The sequence below is a fragment of the Diceros bicornis genome, chromosome 12, assembly GCF_020826845.1.
Source record: "Diceros bicornis minor isolate mBicDic1 chromosome 12, mDicBic1.mat.cur, whole genome shotgun sequence".
In the NCBI taxonomy this organism is placed as follows: Eukaryota; Metazoa; Chordata; class Mammalia; order Perissodactyla; family Rhinocerotidae; genus Diceros; species Diceros bicornis.
The window spans coordinates 10,610,951-10,631,001 of NC_080751.1; positions in this window are offsets into that span (position 1 = coordinate 10,610,951).

The window sequence follows — 20,051 nt, forward strand, 5'->3', positions numbered from 1 at the left end:
GCATCATTTTTGAAGCATGTTCTATTATTTTCCACCTTTAAAATAAAACAGAAACATTCATCACGTCACATTCTTCCCTTTACATCATCATTCAACTCTGAGGTCCCCTTCTAGTTTCAGTCTTATCTACTTCTTCTCAAGTCAAATTCCTTGAAAGAAATGTGTTTCCTATTTTCTACTCATTATCAAATGACACTAATCAGGCTTCTGCTTTCACGGATCCACTTGAAGCAGCCATTGTCAATTTCATCAACAACTTCCATATTTTAAAATTTAACAGCAACATTTTAAACAGTTGTCCATTCTCCCCTTCTTAAATTGAGAGACAAAGGACAACTCCCTTTGTTTGACTTCTGTGATATCAAATTCCTTGTTTCCTTTCTACCTCTTTTGTTCCACTTCTTGTAAGTTCTCATTTTTTTTTTTTACATCCTCCATCTAGTCCTTAAATTTTAGAGTTTGTCATTGTAACTGCAGGCCCTCCAGAACCAGTTCAACTGACCCCATCTTTTCAACAGAGTGATTAAGAAACTGTCTTTCAGAAAATTTGCAAGAAATTTCAGAAAAGTGTCACATAGCCAGAGCATGCACAGAAAAAGAAATCTTGACCTGAAATAACCACGGAACCAAAGATTCTCCTCCCCACTGACCCAAAGGACCAGGACATGACAGGAACTTAAAAGTCGGACTCTTATCAGAAGCGAGAAGTCCGCCATTCAGGAAGATCTGGTGTTAAAATTCCTTCCTCACATTACCATAAATGTTTAGAACACCATCATAAATGTTTAGAACCTTACCATAAATTCGTAAAGCCCACCAATCAAAACTTGTCCCACCAGCATTTCTACATGCCAGCCTGTTCTCCCCAACTTTTAAAATTTAGCCCTAAATACTGAATCAGGGAGACAGATCTGAGGACACAAAAACCCTGTCTCCCTGCAGATCAATCTCGCAGAATAAAACTGATTTCTCTCCCAAAAGCTGATGCCATAATTAATTGGCTTGTTTATACACTCCAATTTTGTGCAGTAACATCATTGCTTTATCTTAGGTCTACTTCTCTTCTAACTTTACATATTTTTCCTAGATCATTGCATTAATTGCAATGTTGGTAATTATTACAGGCATGCTTAGAACTCAAAAATGTGTATTAAGCCCATTCATAGCTTCCTAACTTGAAGATTCAATATCCACTATCTACTGATGTGTATACTTTTACGAGACCAGATATCTCCAGTACTACATAACTAAAACTAGTTTAATTGTCTTCCTCTCAAAACCACATTTTTCTCTAGTCATGTTATCCATTAATGTTTTCATCATCCATTCAGTTTCTTAAATTCAGTACAGTACTGGCCATCCTTTGCCTATCCACTCAATAACAAAGTCCTCTTGATTCTACCTCTGGAATAACTCTTTATATACTTCTCTACATACATACTATCAAAACTCTAGTTTAAGTCCACATAAGATTTCACCCGGAATATTGCAATCACCTCCTAATTTCCTTCCTTTCAAACACAATACCTCTGTAAAGTTCATTCTCCTTACTGCAGCCAGAGAGATGTTCCAAAATTAGAAACCATATCATGCCATGTTTGGGCTTTTCTTTTGTCTTTAGGTAAAGACACAAGCCCTTAACATGCCCACAAGATATTGGCTGAACTACCATTGATTTCCCTCCTGAATCTCATGTTAGTTTTTTCCTTGCTGTCTTTTCCAGTCACCTTTCATTTCATCTGTTAGAACATTCATCTATTACGTCCATCTTTCCTCTCCTGAGATCTTCACATAGACTATTCCTCTTGCTTACAGTTTTCTTACACCATGCACACTTAACACACATCAAAATCAAACTCCTTTGTCACTCTCATTCAGCAAGTTAAAGTCAATGCATTTGTCAAATCTTAATGTAAACCTCACATATTCAGAAAGCGTTTTTCTGACCATCCTGACTAGCTGAGTCTTCCTCATTATACTCTTCCATAGCAGACTCTGTGACTTTGATAAGTTATCACAATTCTAGTTAAATGTAAGTAAAAATATCTGTTTAGTGTCTGTTTCTCAACTCGGTCTATGAGCTACATAAAAACAGGAACAATGTCCTCTTCCTGGATATATTCTCAGTACAAAGAATAGCATCTGTAAGATAGGCATGCAATATTTGTGGAACATGTAGGATGAAAAATAAAAATCCAGTGTTTGAGAGAGAGCCATCACTTTCTCACTTTTAGGAACCAAGAATACCAGTAGTATCTCACCATCTTCTGGAAACTATCTTCGACTCTTCTCCCAGGTAAAGGTCTAGCTTTTCCATTGCTGTAAAGTCCAATTATTAGTGTCACTAATGTTATTTGTCACAGCATTTTACTGTTATTTCAAAAAAATAAGGAGCTGTGGCTTAATTTATTTTCTGTATAGACTTTAGGCAGTAGAAAACGTCAATTTTTTTTGTAGTAAAAACAGGAGGGGCTATTACGGATGTGGCAAGATAGAAATATATGCTATTTCAATGACTAAACAGTTATTTAGTTTTAAGCAAATGAAAATACATGACTCAGTGGCTTAATTACTTAAAACACTTGAGGCAATTTCTTTACTTTCCCTAATTTATTTATAATCAAGTTATTTGCAATCCAATTTTATTTAAAAGAAACACATCTAGGATTTTTCCTCTACTCAACACTAAGTGTTATAAGATTTCATCTGGAGAAGATTCAGTGTGAGTAGATATATAACATTTACATATTAAGCCAAGATGACGTCTACTCTCTCTCATTTTACTCATTTTCAGTTAAAAGCCATTTTTTCTTTTAATTTGATCGAATTGTTAACATTGGTTTCACCTTCTTCAAATAGATTAGTTTGGCATAAATAACATGTCTTCTAAATTGATGTTGCTTCAGTTAATGATAGAGACTATTAACAACTCCAGTTTCAAGAAATGCCATTAGATAATGAATCAGTCCTTTTCTTGGTTTTAAAAATGGCCTTGGGATATATCATAATGAAGTCAGTGATGTTCTCTAGAAGGAGGATTGAAGAGTGATGACAAGTTTTTGACAAGAGTAAATTAAAGACCCAGAAATTAGTTTACCTGTAGAAATATTAGGACTATAAAGAACAACAGAAGCCCCAAATAGTGTAACAGGAAACTGCAACAAGAGGTAAATTAGGAGGAAAAAAAATCAATGTTTTTCCCAGGACCATACAGTAAATCACTCCTTGAGCTGGATTTAAGACATCCTTGACTCCGCTGCTTGCTCTTTTAGAAGGCAAAATCGTTTTCTTAAATTTGAAAAACATTTATATTTTTTAAATTTTAAGTTTAAACTTAAATTTGTTTTCTCTTCTGGCTTTTGTTTCACGAATGAAGGTAAAGATAATTAAATTGTCAACTTATTCAGCTTTGTGATACATACATATAAATCTTTATGGATGTGAGTATATTATGATGTATATTGCATTTCTATCTGGAAATGGTATCATTTCTTTAAATAGGCCCTAATTAATTTATAAAAGATATAGTGATATTAGGATGATAATAATGATAAGTTAGCATTTATTAAGCACATACTGTTGTTAAATGTTGTTCTAAGTTTTATATATATATATATATATATAATCATATATATTAATCATTTAATCCTCACAATATCCCTGTGATGAAGGTACCCCTATTATCCTCATTCTTTTTAGATAAACACCAAATTTCAGTGATTAGACCAAGGACAAGCAGTAGTAAGTATACATGCAAAAATATTCATATTCAATGAATATTTTTGAGTACCTATGTTGTGCCTGATATTATGCTACATAAGTTCACACATTGTCTTATTTAATTCTCAGGATATACCAGAGAGGGAGATAACATTTAATCCTGACTTTTCTAAAGAAGAAACTGAGGTACAGAAACGTTTAAGCTGCTCATCCAACAAAGACTAGAGGGACTTGAACCCAGCATCCAGGCTCCAGATCTGACTTCTTATTACTATGCAATGTTCGCTCCCTGAGTATCCTAACAGTACTAGGTTTTCCAAGTGATAGAACGCTAATTTTCACATTTTTGTTATCCTGAGGTCATATTCAGAAGTACTTAATGGCCCACACAGTGATCTTTTGTCTAAAGAATGCTAAAAGAAAGCAAAGGGTTTAGGTCTTTCATTGGGAAGAATCATTGCTATATAATCTAAAGGTTAGAAAGGAAAATAAAATCTCAAATTTTGGTCTATGCATTTTATTTTTGAATATGCCAAGTAAGCTGGCCTTAAGAAATCTCGGTTTTATAGCAAAAAGTCAAAATGTTCTCTTTTAGTGTTTTGTTGGTTTGTTCTTTAGGCTTCAGATAGCTGTTGCAGTATAGCCGGAAAAGAGAACCTAATATTTGGGAGTAAAGTTGCTGAAGTGTTCAAACTACAACCCTGTGTTATTAATGAGTTGGCACCGAGTTCAGTAACTTAAGAAGTGGTTCTACCTGAGAAAGATTAGCTGAGCCCAACTTTATCATTCACTGTCCAGTCCACATGTGCCTTATATTTATGGGAATTAAAGAGGAAAGTGAAAGGGATTGTGGCATGTAATGATAGAACCATGGAGTAGAAACAACATTTGGCTGAGCATTCCAATTCTTTTTCTACCTCTAACGTGACCTTGTAAACTCTCCAGTCTAAATTTCCTCAAGTGCTAAAATACAGGAATCAGAGTAGACTATATTTAAGGTCACTTTCTTCTTCAAAGATTACATTTTGATAGTAATACCTATATTGTTGGAGATGAGATGGCTAATTTCCATCCCCCTAACTTTAAATTAGAGTGGACAAGTAATTTAACATACCTATGCTCAGTTTTTGGTATATACAGCACATGAGAAGTACATCCAATCTTTTGCATGCTTCTAGATTGATGCAGTCCAGTAGAATTATAACATGAGTCATACAGGTGATTTTAAAATTTCTAGTAGCTACATTAAAATAGTAAAAAGAAATAGGTGAAATTAATTTTATAAGGTATTTAATTCAATATTATCATTTCAACATATAATCAATATAAAAATATTGATGATATATTTTATATTCTTTTTATGGCACTAGGCCTTTGAAATCTGATGTATATTTTAATTACAGCACATCACAATTCAGAGTAGCCACATTCAAAATGCTCATTGATCCACATGTGCTTCGTGCCTACTAGTGGTTAGAGTTAATTACATAATCTATCACAGGATATTACACAGATAATACTGAAATTAGTATTATAATTGTCTTTTTATGATCTGCCTTATTTTATTTATACCATATACCACTATGGCATTAGAAAGAAGAAAACCCAAAGATAGGGGAAATATAAACACAATTTGGAGTTTCCTGTTTGAAATTAGACGTGTATGATGCCACTCCCTGAAAGTGAGGGGCAATATAGCAGTCAGGATGGAAGTTAGGCTTTACAATCCGAAAAAACTGAATCAAGGCCAACCTTCCTCACATAGGAGGTGCGTGTGTGCATGTGTACATACGTATGTGTGTGTGTCTACCTCTTTCATACAGTATTCCCTCTCTGAGCTAAATTTCTCTCATCTATAAAATAAGAATAACAACACTTCACATGTAGGAATATTATAACGGTTGCTTGACATATAAAAGATTCTCCTCAAATATAATCCTCTTTCCTGACCATACTCTCCCATCTCTTGCTTTTGACTCAATCTTTGCCACTCTCCAGGATCTTACAGCTGCCCATAGAGATAGTGAGCACAGTTAAACAAGTATTATATCACACAATTTAAGTACATTGGAATTTTGTTTCATAGAATTTAAGGGCTAATGGATATCATTTATTTATAAATAATCCATATAACTCCATTAGCCAGATAATTTCGTGAACTGCCAGAGAAACTAGTAGTAATACTGACATAAATCTTTTCCTATCATTGAAGGTGTACATCAATATTTATCTGTCTCTCTATCCACGACTCCATATTAGAAATTTTGCAGACATCTCATTTGATTCATAAAAATCATAAGGTTATATGAGTATTGCTTTTTCATTTTACCAACTTTGAAAATGAGTTTTACAAACGGTTTGTCAATTTCATGTATAATCTGTCTGCCTCTAAGCTTGTGAATTTTACATTTTAGCATATCGCCTTTCTCTGTCCAGAGAGGAATTACATCAAAGTATCTTACTTCATCCCGGAATCATGGAATGCCAGAGGAGAAAACAACCTAAAAGTTCATTTTACTTCAATTACTTATTCAATAGTGGAATCTACCTTTCAACATTCTGAACAATTGGTGATCTAAAAACAGACTACAATTATTTTGAAAACAAATGAGGAAGGTCTTGTACTAACAGGTATACAAATATTTTATAATGGTTGCAGTCCTTTAAACAGCAGGCTTGACACTAGTACAGAGATAGAAACTTAAGAAAATATAATGAATAGCCAAGAAGCAAACCCAAGGAATACACAAATATAATATATGTTGAAGTTAGCACGTTGAGTCTGTGAAGATAAAATGGCTTTTTGATATATGACATCTCTTTCTGGAATAATGAGTATTATTTGAGTCCTTGTGCTCAGTGCCTGGCATTTTCTACGCATTGTCTCATTCGATATCCACGATGACCCTAAGGTTTAAGTATGAATATCATTTGCAACTTACAGGTCAGGAGAAAAGCTTAGAGAGGTTGAGTGACTTCATTCTCATGCAAATAGAAAACTGCAGAGCCCAGATCCATACCCAGATCTCTTTGATGACAATTTTTGTTTTTTAAAAATTAGTAAGATTTTTCTCCAATGTCTTAAAGAGAAGTCTGATTTGCGACCTTTTGTAGGCCACTAAATTTTCTTCTTTTTTAAACTATAGTTGTGTTTCCCTTTCCCTTGTCTCTTCTTCCTCATCTTCCTTCTCATGTGTTTCTTCTCCTCCTCCCACTCGATCTCCTCCCTGAACATGACTGACACCATAGACCCCATCATTTCCTATATCTCCTACAGAAATTAGGGATTTTGATGGAGGGTGGGTGTTAGCTAGGGAGCCCTCCCTGGCACTCTAGATGTTTTTTTTTTTTCTATGTGGTAAATCACATTGCTAGATTGATTGTTATTTACCAAAATGGCCACACTTTTTTTTTCCAGTTCACATGCGCTTTTAGAATCTTGGTGAACCTCCTAAAGAGGAGGAGTTTATTTCCCTTCTAGTGAACCTGGACGAGTTTTTATGATTGTTCTATGAATAAAATGTGGCAGAAGTGACTCTGTGTGACATTGGAGGATTGGTCATCAAATGTGCTACAGTTTCTGCCAGGCTTTCTATTGGGATAGTAGCATTTGAAGCCTTGAGCCACCATATAAAATTCCAGCTACCCCAAAGCTGATGTTCTGGGGAGACCATGTGGAAAGAACACCCAGGTAGAAAGGGGTTTCTGAGAGGCCCCAGCTTTTCCAGTGTAACTAACTGATTGAGTCTTCTCAGCCCACGTGCCAGAGGCATGAGTGAGAGAGCCTTCAGGTGAGCCCAGCCCTACACCGTCCGACTGCAAACACATGAAACCCTGAATGAGAGCTACCTCGTTGAGCTCAGTCAGCTCTAGAACTATGAGAGAGAAAAATAAATGGCTGATATTGTTTTGAACCACTAAGTTTGGAGTCACTTTTTTAAGAACCAATAGATAACTGGAACATATGGTAACTTCCTAACATTCATGTAGGGATATAATTTTTCAAAAATAAAATAAAATTCCTGTTAACCATTTTCATGGAAATTTAGGAGTAGAGTTATTTTAGTTAGGGTCCACACTTTGTACTATAAATCTCTCTGGTTTATTTTGTTAATTAGGTAAAAAAGCTAGCGATGCATTTTTCATCTGGCCGTCATTGAATGGTACTTTACAGACTTTGCACAACACTCACGTGGTCTCATAATAAAGCTTTTTAAATTAATTAGGCCAATAAAAACAATTAAATCATGGGAAGACTTCCTGGGTCACTTGGTCCAAGTTCCTTCCCACATTAAATAAAGTTTTCAGAGAGAAAGCAATGACCACCAAGTGTCACTATGTTCGGAAGGCTTCAAGGTCTGGGAAAGAGAATGAGATCCTACATTATGCCAATTAAACTTATGAATGCTTCACAATTTGGGGGGCCTGCCATGTATACTATTTCACTAAAAAATAATGGCACAGAATAATGAAGACAGAAAGGTGATTTTTATAAACATAACATTGTTTTCATGAAATCTAATTCAGAGTTATAAATTTGTGTGTGAAGTCAAGCGGTCTGAGAGAGGGAATGAGCTTAGGATTTCCACTCTGCCTGTCGCAAGTCATTTTAAATGTTTTCTGTCCCTGGTTAATGAATGGCAGGACTTGCAGCTTTCACACAACGAGTCTAGGTTGTCCCTCTTGCCTCTGATCTGCAGCACCAACTCTCTGTGCTTTCCACTGGACACTTGCAAATAAAAGCCCTGGCGTTTTCATTTACGCCTTGTCTGTTCAGCCTGCTTTGTTCATACAAACCTAACACAGGCCTGTTAAACAATGCTCAGGGAACATCAGATGATGATGATACCTATGATAATGGTTCTGATGATGGTAGGGTGTATTTTCTTAAATCTTTAGAGTTTTAACAGAAAATACCATTTATCTGCTTCTTTTTTTAATTTTCTTCTCTTTTCTTTTTTTTCTTTTTGAGGAAGATTAGCTCTGAGCTAACAACTGTTGCCAATCCTCCTCCTTTTTGCTGAGGAAGATTGGCCCCGGGCTGATATCCGTGCCCATCTTCCTCTACTTTACATGGGACACCACCACAGCATGGCTTGATAAGCTGTGCGTAGGTCTGTGCCTGGGATCCAAACCTGCGTGTCCCAGGCCACCGAAGTGGAGCATGTGAACTTAACTGCTATGCCACCAGGCAGCCCCTAATTTTTGTTTTTTATTTTTATTTATTTATTTTGTGAGGAAGATCAGCCCTGAGCTAACATCCATGCCAATCCTCCTCTTTTTGCTGAGGAAGACTGGCCCTGAGGTAACGTCTAGTGCCAATCCTTCTTCTTTTTTTTTCTTCCCTTTTTCTCCCCAAAGTCCCAGTAGATAGTTGTATGTCATAGTTGCACATTCTTCTAGTTGCTGTATGTGGGATGCGGCCTCAGCATGGCCGGACAAGTGGTGCGTCAGTGTGTGCCCGGGATCCAAACCCGGGCCGCCAGTGGTGGAGTGTGTGCACTTAACTGCTAAGCCATGGGGCCGGCTCCCTAATTTTTATTTTTAAAGTGCAGAAATTCATAAATTCCTCAAGCTGAAAGAGCCTCTGATGTTCAATTTATTCTATGTACTACAGCATGTTGTATATAAATATAAATTTATAACTTGAAATATAATAAATTATATAATATATAAAATATATCTGGTAATAAATGCATAATAAAATAACTTATCATTTTTTTCTTATACAATTTTGTCATTCCAAATACTAAGGACATTCTTCTATTTAACTATCCTGAGATTTTAAGATTTCAACTAAGAAGACATATGCATTAAGCTGTCTGAGAATCATGCATTAATGGACTGATGCAGACCACAGCTCTACAGGTCCCAGCAGCTCTGAAGTATGCATAATGGATGCTAAAACTAAGAGACTATCTTCTGACCTAAATAAACCTGAAGTATTAATTCTAGGGGAAATTTCCACTAAAAACAAACAGCAATGAAATGAGGAAAGAATGTGGCCTTCTTTAACTGTAAATAAATGACTGAATAATGCAGTCTAAATTACATAGACAAGAATACATTTTCTCAAAAAAAAAACATCTATGAATATGGAAGTAAGTATAGATACAGTCCCAGGAGGGTTAGGACATTCATAGAGTTTCTGTTATATTGCAACCTTAATGATTGATAACTGTCATCTCTTTACTATTTTTACAGCCATCAAATGAGATAATTAGAAGATCTGGTTTACTCTCTTGACCACATTTCATTTACAGCAATATTCAAACTAACACTATACAAACAGTGCTAAAACTACACAAATTTATTTTAAAAGCCAACTATATTTTTCCCTTTCAAGTGCAGTATATACTATGATTTTTTTAATTGCACATAAATATGTGTCTGTGCTATAAAGATTTATGTAGAGATTCTATCTGTGCTTTTCTTATAGAAGAATATATTTTCTTATGGTCACATAGTGTCTATCCTCTTCAAATTCAGATTAACCTAATAATAAATGAGCCATTGGTTTAGAGAAGCAGTGTGTGATTGTACATATATTTTCTAATTGAATCTTCCTGCCATGAGGCTTATTCCCATCTTGCTTAAAAGGAAACTAAGGAATTGAGGTTGTGTGATTCACCCATTGTTACTTACTCAATGAAGGCATGAATCACTATTCATACTCACATTGTCATTCCAAGTTCAGGGCTATGTTGTACTCTCTAAATTATAATGCCTCTTTTGATAACTAATTATACTAATCATTTTTCTAGTTTTATACTTTTCAAATCTCTTAGTTTCGATGTACTTATAAACATTCTTTGAAAAGTTGAAAGTCATTATACATCAAGAAAATCACAAAAAAAAAAGATTAGTGCTAGCAAATGATAAATGTGAGCAGCTGAATCCTTTGGTTTGACTCAAATCTTACTACATACAATATATTTTATAGAGCCTGAAGAAAGAATGCCCAATTCTTTTCACCTACTCCTCATCCTCACAATTTTCATTTTGGCAATGCCTCTTTTAAAACTCATTTTAAAATTCCAAAATTATTTTTTCATAAGTTTTTAAATCATTTATCTGGACCATAAACATTTCTGGTATTATTTAGACATAATTTTTGAACAATAGCTTAATTTCTTTGTTATCTTAAAAATTGATGTTATTTCTTAAGATTAATTTATGGATCATTCAAATATTCAAGTGGTTCATTCCAGATAACTTAGTCTAAAGGGCCTAAAATAAAGAATTACTGAATCGTTGATGTTTTCTAATTATTATATGCCAAAGAATGGAATACATAAAGAAAAAATAATTTTATCAAATGGTTGGGAATCAGTAATTCTCTAAGTTAAAGGAAAACAGGGAAAGATAATAGAAGTAAAATGACCTAGTCTCATCATTAAGAACAATAACACTTAGACCATAGAGAGGGTAGCATAATCCCATGAGTTTTCCAGCCTCATGAGAAAAATAGTACCTGCTAATGTTTATGCATGATGGATCCCAGTACCACTAGGATCCGTGTGGGATACAATCACCTACCAGTGAAATTGTGAAAATCAGTGTAGTTGGTTCTAAAATTTATAAAGTCTAAATTCTAACTTTTATATTACTCAGTGTTTCCTGTTGATGGGAATGTGTATACAGTGAAGAGGGAAACTAAAATTAGAGGTAGTTGATAAGGAGAATGTCTAACTTATGGAATACATAAACCATTCACTAATTTAACAACGATTATTGAGCAACTCTTACATGCAAAAACTGTTTTAAAATCTATGGGAGATCTCTCTCTACATTAACTGAACCGAAACATCTTAAAATTCATATCATTTTTTCTTGGAACTATCTAATAGATAGAGATCATTCTTTCATTTCTTGCCCTTCATGCACTAGGATGAAGACAGAGCTTGCTTTTCCTGTGAAGAGTCAATTCAGAACACTCACTTATGATTATTGTTCAACATTCTTTCCTCTTTTCAAACCCAGACCAGCTTTTAAGTATTCTAATCGGTGACCTCAACAATTTAGTCACTAGCCACAATGAGCTCCTTGTTTTCCTCTCCACTCTATTCCTGATTTCCTCAGAAACACAGTGGGGACTCACTCACATCTTGACCTCAATATTATCCAGGTTGAAAAGTCAGTAACATCTCGACCTCATTGTTCTTTCTCATCACGCTGCCATTTCTGTTTCACCTCAGCAAAATCTGGATCTACTTAGCACGACTATTTTTTATAAAACAGCCTTGTTTGCTTTCTCTCATCCCTAACATTTACTGAAATTAATTTTAACCTCTTTGAACTCTTTATTTTCTAAATCCATCAGTTACAATATAACCACAAATCCTTATACTCCAGCAATCCCTTGGTCTCTTTTTCAGTTCTGCCCTCCCAGGTACTCAGAATGCACTACATAGTACATTTTCACAATGCCTGTCTTGACAGTCTTCAGGTCTAGCACAAGCTCAACTTGTCATTTCAAGGACAAGCAGCAGTGCTCACAGCCCTGAACTTCCTGGCCATGGCACTTTGGAGTCATGACATTTAGCATTATCTTTGCCTTTGCTAGTGCTCAGAAATGTTTTAGTTCCTCCCCTGCAGAAAAAGTGGTAGCTAAATACAACTAATCAAAATGAAGACACTGAATTAGCTAGATTAAACATTGTTCTAGATGTTTGCCAAAATGGGCTAATGTTTGGGCAAGGTGTGATGTGACAAATGATGACACAGATGAAAATAAATTCTTTAGCTGTCACAATCTCCTTCCCTCCCCATACAATTTCCAATTGAATTTGATCTATATAATTGCATATATACTCATGATTTGTCATTACAAAAATGCAGGCAGGATTAGATAAAGTCTCTTTGAAGCTATCAGATGCTAGACCACAAAGGCTAAGTTCAAGGAATAAGGGTCTTAAAGCAGAGGAGAGTTGGAGGATCTGTTCAGCCTCTAAGTGAAAGATGCTGATCAGTAAGGCAAGATGAAGACAGCTGTCTGTCAGGTAAAACATTAAAGACAAAGCCAGTTGGAAAATTCACAAAAATACACACAGAAGTGATGATTAACCTCTCTTATGAATATAGACAACAAATTAAGAAATGAAATATTATTATTAACTACATATATGTATAGATACCCTCATAACTATATATATACAAGAATATCCAGGAACTTGATGAAGAAAAATTCAAAACTTTACATAGGATTAATTAATAAGCAAACATATGCCTTCCTCCAAATGACACCACTTGTTTTGAAGGTTTACCAAATCTGCAAAAAGTGCTAATCTCTTTTTATGCCAATTGTTTTAGGGAATAGAAAAAGGAGGAAAGCTTCACAACTATTGCATTTCAAATATTCTAGAATTCACTTTTGTTCATAGGTTAACATTTTTGAAATTATGGCGCAGCTTACAGTTAATGTGCTAAGAAAGCATCTGTCCGAGTTTAAATGACATAATTTTATTTTTAATAGTAATAAAATAATGGTGCATCTTACAATTGAACAAGATTAGGTTCAACGAAATATTGCAGTGTTGTGAAAACTAATATAATAATTATACCTATATTAATTTCCTAATACCATTCCTATTCCTATTTGTTTCAAATTACTACAAACTTAGAGGTTTCAAGCAACACAAATTTAGCATCTTACAGTTCTGGAATGGGTCTCACTGGGCCAAAATCATGATGTTAGGAGGGCTACATTCCTTTATTAGTGGCCTAGGGGAGAATCTGTTTTCTTGCATCTTCCAGCTCCTTGTCTCCTAGCCTCCTTCCATCTTCAAAGGCTGCAATGTCTGGTTGAGTCTTTTTCACGTGACATCATTCCAGCACTGGGTGTTCCACCTCCTTCTTCCATGTTTTAAATATCCTGTGATTACACTGGAGATGACTGAAGATAATTGAAGTTAATTTCCCTATCTTAAAGTTAGCTTATTAGCAACCTTAATTCCATATGCAACCTTAATTCTCCCTTGCCATGTAACAAAATATATGTAGATATTCCAGGGATTAAAATATGGGCATCTTTGGGGAGCAATTATTTTCTCTACGACACCCAAATTCGATAAGTCTGGTATAAGAAAGTATTGACTTGCACTGTATGAATGCAGGTGCAAAATACCAAATATAATATTACAAATCCATTAAAGAACTACATAATATATAATATATATAGTTCACATACATACCTAGTCATAAATGTGTGTGTGAATGTTATATATGTTTATATCATAACCAGTAAAATTTATACTGGAAATGCAAGGATAGGTCAAATAATAAAATTTATCAATATAACTCCCCACCATTATAAACATTATCAAAACACATGGAAATTTAAATTGATTCAATCAATATATTCAGTAAAATGTAGTACTAATTCATGATTTAAAAAAATACACCGCTAGTTAAAGGAGGACACAGCGCTTTCTTATCACAGCTACTATATGATGCATCCTAATTTTAAAGGTGCAACAATATGAAAAAACAAGAAGTGTACATCTTAGAATTGATAAAATGCATTATTTGGGTAGATCTTCTTTCTTTTACTCTCTAAATTACACTAAGAGCTGGCAACAAGAAATTTCTTAATGCAGTAAAATGAGTCTAGCATCAACCTAATAGCAAATATTGTACTTAGTATGAAAACTTTGGTATAGAGAATCAGCGACAAGATTAGATACTTGCTCTCAACTTGGTTACTCAACAGATTTTTAGTAATGCAATTAGAAGAGAAACGAAATGAGAGATATAAGAAGCACAATTTTCAAAACATTACTGAAACCCACAATATATACTCTAATAAATAGAACGTTGTACTGTAATCATAGATAGGAAATATTACTATTTTAACGATGTCAGTTGTTCCTACTTTTTTCCACAAATTCAATATAATTTAAAAAACTATCAAAATAAAACAAGGAATTTCATGAAAATCGCCAAGTGATCCAAAATTCATATGAAAGAGGAGAGTTTCCAGATGAGCTAAGACAATTTTGAGAAGAATACATTACGAATGTATACCTTATCAATAGTCAGACTAACGATCTGAATTTTTAGAATGAATAATAAAATTCAACAAATTTGCTATTTATCAATATACAACAAAATTTTAAGAGTTATAAATTTTATAGAGCATCTTGGAATAAATATAATAAAATATATGCAAGACTTAACATGGAAAAGTTATTAAACTTTATTGAAAGTTTTTGAAAGATAATACTAATGGAGAGATTCACCCTGCCAATGTTTAGGAAGATTCAGTATAATAAAGATGTCTATTCTCTCCAAGTTTAATGTGATCTCAGTCACAACCCATCAGAAGTTTTCATGCAAGTTGATAAGCTAATTCTATGAGATCTGAGAAGTGCCAAGGGGCAGAATTGCCATGACACACCTGGAGAGAAAACTGAATTAAGGACAATTGCCCTCTCAGATCTCACAAATTTTATAAAAGTATAGTAATAAAGACTACGGTATTGATTTAAGTAACTACTTTAGAAATATACTGCAAAATAATCAGTGATGTAGGCAAATATATACACGTACACACATGCATATATGGATATTAGTTACTGTTTCATTTAAAGTAACAAGAAAGAAAATGTCTAACACTAGATGTTTGCTTTAATAAACTATAATTATGTGATATACAGAGATGTCATTTAAAATCAAGAGTTAGAAGGAAAGTTTTAAATCATAGGATATTGGCCATAATATATTGTTTAATGAAAATATCATAAATATTACTGTACAATCTCATTTTCTTTTTTCTTGCTGAGGAATATTTGCCCTGAGCTAACATCTGTGCCAATCCTCCTCTATTTTGTACGTGGGTTGCTGCCACAGCCTGGGTGACTAGTGGCATATGTCCGCACCCAGGGTTCAAACCCATGAACCCAGGCCACTGAAGCAGAGTGCATGCAACTTAACCACTATGCCATGGGGCCAGCACCCTCATTTTTGAAATATAAAATGTGTGCATGTCTATATATCCATATATCTATACAGCTATGCATATAAATGGATGAAGATATACAAACCAGACATGTACCCGTTTTCATGTCTGTGTGGTGGGATTGAGGCATTGTGTGGGCTTTTAATTTACAATATTAGTTTGCAGGTGTTTTCCTTTAAGATGTATTACTTTTCTAAATAAATTAATGAAAATTCTATTATTTTGAAAAAGTGTCACGGAAAAATGCTTAGACTTTAAAGTCTTCAAAATATTTGTAAAACAATATAGAGCTTATCGTTCAAATTTTAATATACGCAATATTAAAATATATGTATTATATGTTTGAGTTTATATTCTTTTTTGTAACTATTTTCTTTATGATAATTTTAACATAAATTTTTTTTCTTATTTCCATTATTTCCATAAATGAATATTGCAGCAACTTTGTTCAAGAATATCTGTTGGCTGCGTGACTAAGAGGGCAGGGTGCATTTATTCTCAGTGGGTTCTTTGTTCAGCTGATGTCTATAATGGCTAGGTTCTCAGAGAAGAGGCAAAATGCGGGAAGAGGGAGCAAAGGCAAAGAGAGGGACCAAACTAGAAATGCCTCCTACCCACTACCACATAATTATGAAGTGTTCATTTTATGACAATGGAGAAGAAAAAGCAATTATATATAAACTGGCTTGACCTCAAGAAGTTTTCTTTATACTTGCAGCCATAAATAGCTTAAACCTTAATCACATTCACGATGCAGTTTCCGAGGCTGCATTTTTCCACACTGTAACGCTGCTACATTTCCCTATGTGTAAAATAAATTGAAAGCAATGTAAAATGCATGCAGTTCTTTTGGGCATAACAAAGTGACTCATGAAGCTGAACTTATTTCTCTGTTTTGTGAACTTTGGCCAATTCTACCTAATGATAGCTCAAACCTACCCAGAAAACTTTAACAGGATTTCCAGAAAACCTCTCTTTTCCCACGTTGTGGTAGAATGTCATATAGGTTGGACTTAGACAAGTAATTAAACTCAACAGGAAACCTTGGTAATGTTTCAAGCTGTTTTGGATCATATGCCGAGAACCTTTTCTCACTATTGGAAGGAAAATATTTTCCAGCCCAAATTTTGCTATTTGGAATCACTCTACCTAAGTTTAGAGGAAGAGGTTTAACTAACTGGAGAAACCAAAACTGACAAACAAAAAATTCTATGAAATATTAAGTCTCTAGTTTGCAATGAAAATCCTAAAGAATCCAAATCCTTGAAAATATGGAGCCACATTGCTTATCACCATTGTACAGGCATGGGGTTTTATCTCCGCCTCTAAGACTATTGCTCTATTTTCTGCTACCAGCTTTAGGAGATTCGTACATCATACTCTTCAGCATCTGCCAGGTTTTCAGTTGAGCATTACAGTCCCTCTAAAACCACAGCTTGATTATCTCTCTTGTGCTGCAGCCTTAGTAGTTCAAAGCCCTCTAATATTGTACACATATCCGTCTGCTTTGCATATCTTGGAGGTTAGGAAAATAGTCACAGTTCCACGTCATTGCATCCTTTTTAAATTCTTTCCTTGGTTCTTCTTTGAAGACAAATGTTCTCTTCCTTGTACTCCCCAAATTTCTGTGTTACGATTAAATTCCCTTTGCCACACTTCATCATAAAGTTTACCTGGCAATCTTCACTATTAAAAGATAAATGCATCAGTATACTATATCCCTAGGAGGAAGAGGGAGACGTAAGTAACAAATATCTCAATTTTTTAAATTAATTTAATACTTATTTCAACATGAATCAATTTAGTACTGATCTAATATAATCAAACTAATGCTGTGATGTATGTGGTAATAGTCCTATTTCATAGATAAGTAAACTGAGACTTAGATTTAATATATTGTTCAAGGTGAAAAATGGCAGAGCTGGAGCTTTAACTTTTTCTTAATTATGAAATGGTTTACTATAATCATTAAATGAAATAATGAATATTTGGCGTCAACAGCTCTCTCAAGATTACCTGGCACTAGCTAGCTGGGACTTATGGCTCACTCTCTCCCCAGCAGGTGGGGCAGCTCACAATCTTCTCTTAACACAGGGCCACCAGGTGCCATATTAGCACAGGTGGGTTATACCCACCTCATCTCAGACACATAAGGCTTCTTGTATGCACATGCTCTAAAATGGTTGAGAAACAGGATTGTAGGGACCTCCTCCTGAAGTATAACCCAGAGAGCATCCAGCATATGCTGGCCTCAACCTGTCTCTCTGGCAGCTGATGCCAGCTCAGGGGACTCTGTGTTCCACCTTGCTAACCCTCTCCTTTTGAGTTTCTTCAATAAAATCCGTTTCTCTCTCATCCTTTCTTTCTGTGATGTATGTTTTTTTGCCTTTAATCCCCAGTACACGGCATGTAGAGAACTTGGTAAGTGCCTGATGGGTGTTGACAGTGATTGCTGTTATTATGTAATTGTTATTGAGATCAGAATGAACTATCAACTGGGATTTTTAATCAGTGTTACCTTTGCCATGATTTCAAGGATTTTCGTACATCCTTTGCTATGCCAAGGAAGTCCTCTTACCTTTCTCTCTCCAGAAAACTCCTATACCAAGCCACCTTTAAAACCCAGGTGAAATTTCACTTCCTCTCTAACTTCCCCAAGTGTATTTTGACACCTATTTGTATGTATGGCTATACTATGTCCTACATGGTAATATATCGCGATGTTCTACGTAAGCATATGAACCCTCCACTAGGCTGTGAGTACCTCCTGGGAAGGTGTGTGGTCTTTCCTTCTGGATTAGAAGCAGGAAGGTTTTCTCTAACCAATATAATGTAAACATTTTTTTTTTTTTTGTCTTTTAGTTCATTAGTAATTTTATTTAACTCTTTATTCATCTGGAATTTTTTCCTGTATATTATATAGCAGAAGCATTTAAGACATATTTTATTGATGTGAATGTGAATCTTCTCTTCCCAATGTTTTGAATTGTCCTAAAATAGATTTAATGTCATCAAATAGGGCTTTGTAGTTACTTTAAGGAGGCTTCATGCAGATTTTTTAGTGATCTTTCAGAATAAATATCTTTTCTCTCAAAATACAAAAGCCAAGTCACTTTCTCTAGACTGGCAGCACCCTAGTGAAAAAATAATCACCACTGGAATAATGAATATGGAATGTTTAGCTCTGGGCATATGTGATGTTTTTGCCAAGTATGCTATGTGTCTGGCATGGAATTTGTTGCCATATTGATTTTCCTCAAATCCACTCACAACCCCAGTGCTATCTGAAATATAGTCCACATATTTAGCAGAACAAAGAATTATTCTAACTGATGGCAAACAAGTGGAATATATTTTTATATTTCTGAATAAATATTTCAGGTTGTAAAGGGGGAAATAAGAAAATGAAATCTACTGGGTAAGTACTGAATATCAGAAATTATGTCCAATTGAGTGCATATATATGTATATATACACACAAGACAAACAAATGACGGATAGATAGACAGACAGACTGACAGACAGATAGAGGTTTTGGTATCTCAAATACCATGATTAAGATTGCCATTGGAACATGATTTTTTTAAACGGTGAAAAAAATCTTGTTAAATTTTCCAAAAATTTACAATATTCCCTAGTTTTACATGGTAGTTGCCTTTCTGAAAATTCAATGGATATGAAAACAATGCAAAAACATTAATTGTGTATACAATGGAGTTAGAGTCCATATGCACCTTTGAGTGAATGTTCAAAGGGCACACTTTCCTTCTGAATACAGCCCTTAGCCAGGCACATGGCTTGGATGGCCTTTGGTCTTACTTGACCCCATGGCTAGGCATCCTTGTGCTATGGACAAACATTTGCAGAGGTCCTTGTTTTAGTGTCGGATAATCGTAAACAGATTTTCCCCTTACTTCAAGAAATTATAAAGTCTTGTCATAGGCTGGAGAATGTTTCATTATATCTTACCATAGGCTAGAAAATTCTTCATTATGCAGGATTTTTCTGCTTATTATAGAGCAACAAGCGTCACTGGCCACTGCAAATTTAACTTCAGTAGCTCCTCCCATCATTGCCAACTAATATTGATACACAGGTCTCCAAAACACACTCTATAGGGTGGTAACACACCCGCTGAGAACCACTGCTTTAACTTTCACGTCACTGGTCTTTAAATAGGAGAAACCATGTTATCATATATATTGGCACACCTTGGAATTTATTAAGAACTCTCTGACTTGTTCTCGCTTGAGCCCTCAGCATTCTAGGCAATTGACAGAAGACATGTTCTTACTCTCAATTGACAGACAAGGAAGATAAAGTGACTTATCTAAGTTCACGTCACTAGAGAGTTTGGAAACCATGATAAGAT